Source organism: Pteronotus mesoamericanus, unplaced genomic scaffold (assembly GCF_021234165.1).
Source record: "Pteronotus mesoamericanus isolate MK-2021 breed Mesoamerican mustached bat unplaced genomic scaffold, CSHL_Meso_final scaffold_137, whole genome shotgun sequence".
Classification (NCBI taxonomy): Eukaryota; Metazoa; Chordata; class Mammalia; order Chiroptera; family Mormoopidae; genus Pteronotus; species Pteronotus mesoamericanus.
The window spans coordinates 241,260-247,259 of NW_026555306.1; the positions used below are offsets into that span (position 1 = coordinate 241,260).

The 6,000-nt window shown below is 39.9% G+C and overlaps 1 pseudogene; it reads right to left on the reverse strand.

Annotated features, from left to right (window-relative positions):
- Positions 1–359: 359 nt before the first annotated feature.
- Positions 360–1,304, reverse strand: LOC129082643 (ER membrane protein complex subunit 2-like; annotated as a pseudogene).
- Positions 1,305–6,000: the final 4,696 nt, after the last annotated feature.

Below are 6,000 nucleotides of genomic sequence, written 5' to 3' on the forward strand. Positions count from 1 at the left end.
CAAATACCATATGATCTCACCTATAAGTGAAATCTAGTTAACAAAACAAGCTAATGAACAAAATAAATCACAGGCATGGAAACATGGAACAGAGTGAAAGCGACCGGAGGGGATGGGGAAAGAGGACAATGGTGGAAAGGAGAAGGGACTAAACATAAGCAAAGAACATGTATGAATGACCCTTGGACATGGACAACAGAGTGGGAATTGACTGTGGGAGCAGGGGGTGGGGGTGGGATGGGTAGACGGGGGTAAAGGGGGAAAAATTAAGACAACTGTAATAGAATAAACATGGCTTAAAAATAAAAGAAAAAAGGAAAAAATTAGTATATAAATAGCGCTAGGCATTAAGCAGTAAGTCACAAGCCAATTAGTTTAATTGCACCGTTGTGAATTGTAATGTGAAAGAGGTTTTGAAACCTTAAAATGAGTAACTGCTGTTTTTCCAATATGACTTCAATTTCTTTAAGAAAGTATTTAGTTTCCTTCTTCCCTGCAAAATGGTAAGCTCTGTTTATTTGACTAGCTGCCCAGTTAACATATTGTATGTTGGACTTTTTTGGTTTTGCACTTGCTTTTGAGTTAGAAACAATATGACTTGCCCACATATAAAGTCCAAACAAAGCTCTCATATTTCTTATGTTCAGATTTAATATTTGTACCAAACACTTTCTTAAAAGTTCAAGGTTTTTGGGTTACCTCGGGTATATTTAACCTCATTACAGTGCTGACATTAGAGGAGGTTGTGTTCATAAGTCATCCTAAGCTCCTCAAACAACAGGCTGCTTCAGCATAGTCACGTTTATTGGTATAAAGCGCTGCAAGCTCATGCCAGGCTTCTTGGTCTCCAACAAATTGTTCCAGACATGTATTCACTTCCTGAATGGTCTCCACACTTTTCCCCTGGGCTTTTCAAATAGCAGTGTTAAGCTTCCTTTCAGTAGTGTTAATTGGGCCTTCATATGCAATTTGATCATACAGCTGTACAGCATCATCCTTTCTTTCCATGACTTCAAATTCATGCCAGTTTGGTCACTTGACTCTGTGACTGCCAGAGAACTCTATTCTCAACTCCTGCAGAGAAAACAATGTCAAGTCATCCTGAGCATAGTTTAGGGCTGCAATCATCACCTGTTTGTATATGATCCAAATATCATTTCCAAGCGGAGTAGCATATTCATGAATTGATTCCTCTGTGACTTTAACAATTTGCTCACTATTCATGAGCTTTCCTTTCTCTATATTTTCATTTTCTCTTGAATTTTTTCCTAAGTAATGTTTTAAATTTCTGAGACCTTCCCCATATTCTTAGAATGTGAAATATTTTTAAAATGAAACTATCAGGTTCTGGTTATGTCTTCCTGTACATGTGTCTGCATTTCCATCTCTTCTGGAAATAATTAGAATTGGTTTATAAAAATTCCTCTGCTTAATTGGCTTACATAAAATAAGAACAATAACAAAACTAACCTAATTTCTAGTGCTTTAATTGACAACAATCCAACCATATGGGAAAATATATTTGCTAATGATACATCAGATAAAGGTTTAATCTCCAAAATATATAAAGATCTCACAGGACTCCACTCCAAGAGGACAAATGACCCAATCAAAAAATGGGCAAAGGACCTGGGCAGACACTTTTCTAAGGAAGAGATACAGAGGGCCCAGAGGCATTTGAAAGGATGCTCAGCATCACTAGCCATCAGAGAAATGCAGATCAAAACCACCATGAGGTACCACATCACACCGGTCAGAATGGCCATCATAAACAGATCAACAAACAACAGGTGCTGGCAAGGCTGTGGAGAAAAGGGAACACTAGTACACTGTTGGTGGGAATGCAGACTGGCGCAGCCATTGTGGAAAGCAGTGTAGAATTTCCTCAAAAAGATGAAATTAGAACTGCCTCTTGATCCAGTGATTCCCCTGCTGGGACTATACCCTAAGAATCCCAAAACACCACTTCAAAAGAACCTATGCACCCCAATGTTCATAGCAGCACAATTTACAATAGCCAAGTGTTGGAGGCAACCTAAATGCCCATCAGTAGATGATTAGATCAAAAAATTATGGTACATTTACACAATGGAATAGTATGCAGCAGAAAGAAAAAAAGAACTACTACTCTTAGTGACAGCATGGATGGAACTAGAGAGCATTATGCTAAGCAAAATAAGCCAGGGGGTAAAAGACAAATACCATGTGATCTCACCTATAAGTGGAACCTAATCAACAAAATAAGCAAGCAAGGAAAATATGACCAGCAACATTGAAAGAAAAAAGAAACCAACAGAGACAAGAAGGAAGGAGGGAGAGGTGGCTGAGGGAAAAGGAAGGGAAGGGTCAAGTCCAGGAACATATAGCAAGGACTCATGGACAAAGCCAAAGTGGGGAAGGATTGAAGGAGGGAGAAGAGGAAGGGGACAAGGGAAAGTGGTGGGCAGTAGGCGGAGAGAAATGTATTTGAAAAAATAAATAATTAAAAAAAAGAAATTTCAAATAAAAAAAGTAAAATGATGTTGTTTTTGTCAGAAGTATTAACAACATATCTAAAGGATGAATTGACATGCACAAAATTGATGTGTACATACATGATTGAAGTATTTTTGTGTTTCTAATGAGAATAATTGCAACTGTAATAATTGTGTGATCCTGATATAAAAAACAAATAAACAAACACACACAAAACAAATAGAACATGTCAATGCCCATTATATGTTATTCAGTCCAAGATCCTAGAAGTTTTGGTTTTTCTCAAACCAATCTTAATTAGTGTGTATGACCCAGACAGGGCATTTTTTTTTTATGTGAACATCTCCAAACTTTAGTAGATTTTTGCTCCCACTTAACGTGAATCATTAAATTATTATTTTGTGTTCGATATTCACACTGTGATCAAAGCCAGTTCCCAACTCCTCGTGTTAAATGTTCTTCCTTGTCTTTGTGACAACACTGGATCTTACAACGATAACCCCTGTATCTGTGTGTGCTGTTCAGAGTGATCACGGGAGGCTATGGCTTTTTTGGGCCAAGCAGAAAGCGTCTTTCTCAAACATTGACAGCTTCCTGTATAGAACTGAAGTCGTCTCTAAATTACACTCTTTGAGGCTACTTATTAAATTCTCACTATTATGCATTAGACAATATAAAGCCTTTCTTTTTGAAAGATGAGGATTCAGCTGCTTTTTATTCTACCACCCACTTGCATACACAGATATGCACATACCCACACTGCCCATCTTGTCTTTCCAGTATTTTTCTAAAGAAACATATTTAGTGTAGACTTTATTGTGCCCGTTTAATTCTATTCACATTTGAGCCAACTAACAGAGTTTTCTTTAAATTTGAATCTCTGAAGTACATCAGTGATGCAGAACCTTCCTCCTGTGAGTTGTAGAGGTGAGGGTGAGGAAGGTCTGCTCATTTGTCACTTGTAATAACACAAATAGCATAAAGCCCAAAACTTCCCCAATCTCTTCATTGCCCCTCCTGGTTACTTTGCATTGGTGCTGCCCTCTGGTGATCACATTACACATGGCAACTCCCAATAAGGTCAAACTATGTTTTCCAACCCGAGGTCACTCACTCCTAAGAGCCAAACCAGAAAAAGTGCCAGGTGAATGCAGGGATTTTTATTGATAAGTCATTAAGCGTTTCAGGGTGGGGAAGGCAGGGTACTAAACCTACCACTGGCTCTTCTTAGTGACTGTACAGATCGTGAACCCATGAAGCTGACTCTCCCCAGCAGGGCAAATGAATGTGTTCATCCTCCAAGTCAATTTCATGCCAAACTCAAGTCATAAAAACCCTACAGACTTACTACTAATGTCATCCATAATGGTTTGAACTGTAGGCTTTCTCACCAAAAATGACCAAATAGACAAGTTTTCTAAATGTCTTAGTAAGACACATGTGCTTTGAGGGGTGGAAATGGGTGCCTGCTAATGTTGATACTTTAAGACAATGATATTAGTGATACTGGTGACACCCAGGAAAGGTCAGCTGTAATCATGAGAAGTTTAAGTAAATCATCAGCTGTAGGAACATCTGCATTTGTGACCACTCAGGAATCTGCCACATCTAAAAGCCTTTTATGCCTCCAATAGTCTGGGACATGCTAGATGTACCCTTCAGAGTAAAGGACAAGTTGTTGCGTTTGTACCTTCATCTAATCAATGTTAGAAGAATAAAAGGTGCTTTGTGAAGTTCTGGTGAGAACTATGAAGAGAATCGCATGCAGACCTGTAGGCTTTGGGGCAAGGCCATGCGTTCTATAGTAATATTGCAATAGCTCCTACCTGGCTTTAAATTCCCAGAGGAGTAAAATTGTCTCAATACGGGCTGTAATGGGACAAGGTAGTCAGAACTCTTCATTATGATTTGGGTTTTATTGCACTTACCAACATAAGGTCACGTGGGTAAAGCAGCATTCATCGCAGATGGAAGTGATAGATCTGGATTTGACAGGAACATGTGGTCCTGTCCTTTGGTACCTACTGCTTCAGCACTGTGAGCTGTCCCATAGTGTTTGCCATGGAATCACAGAAATTCACTGTTACTAGTCAACAAAGGAGTAAAATCTCCACTCCAAGTTCATTCTGGCCCTCAGTTATCCCTCCCAACCACTGGACAGTTTTTGTCACACGCCAGGCTCCTAGTCAGCCTTACTGTCACATAAATCCACTAAAATATCACTAACTTGTTGACTCAGCTGAGGCACGTCATATGGTATGGGGTGAGTTTTAAGTATTCACAGCTCTCCAGGCTATGTGGAAACTGTGGCCCTCAGACCACAGTTTGAGAGTCTGCTGCACATGTTTCCACTGTGTCAGAAGAGAGACTGGACACCTCTGGTGTTCAGTCTGGTCCTCACCCTCAAGCCGGCCCTGCATCACCCACCTTTCCCAAGCTCCATCCCAACCCCTTTGTTAGTCTGACTGCCCTGCGCTTGAACTCCCTTCCTGACTAAATTGTGTTTATTCATGGTGTCCCCAATCTTACAAACCTTCATTGCTCTTCAGATTACTAGACCACAAAAGGATACTCATCTCCTTCTTTCCCTTGATTCTTATCCTGTAAGTCATGTTTCATAACTTTTCTTTCCTAGTACATCTGGTTTCCAGGACACTGAGAGCTCCCTGAGTTCCATGTCACAGGAGGCACAAAACAGAGTCTTCCAGTCCAAGCCTCTGGGGGGCTGATGTGACAGAGGCCTGCATGTTTACAGAGTTTCAGAGTTTCATGACAGAATACTTTTACAATCTCTGTAAACTTGTTCCTTGAAGGTCAGTGAAAATGAACGTAGAATGAGAACACTGTTGATGGTTAGGCTGCTGTAGAGGTGCAGATTTTTATACCAGAGCTTTTTCTTAGATTCTAAGACAAAGGCCATTTTGAATCAACCTTGTTCCAAGAACAGTCTGGGAAGTGAGGTCATGTTATGCTGTGGACACCAATTCAGGATGGAGGCAGGACAACTGCAAATGTGTACTTGAAAAATTTCAGCCTGGATTAAAAATATTTGGAAGATTTTACAATATGGTAAGGATGGATGCTGTGAGCAAGAAGACAGGATTAGGTGATAATAAGCAGGTGATATCAGAGTGAAACATGCATGAAACAAATTTAAGAGGCAAGAAACACTTTATTAAAAACCATGCATTAGCATAATGAGCCAGAACCCAATGCCTCTGAAACAGAAGGCTGTGGAAACTTTTAAGAGCAGGAGAAAGAATCAAAGACATCTCTGTTTGCAAATTGCCTTTACAGAGAAGGAAAGTAAAACTTTTTATAAAATCTTCCCAGGAAGTCTTTTGACCTCAGGGTTTTAAAGGTCCTCACCCAAGTTCAGCTTCTTCCTCCCACAGAGACTGAGACACAGAGATCCAGGAGGATTAAATTTTAAGGGATGGGCACAGGCCCTTGAGACAGATACTCTCTGAATCATAACACTGGCAAGAGAATTTTAAGGATATTCGTGTATTTCAAAAGGGGAAA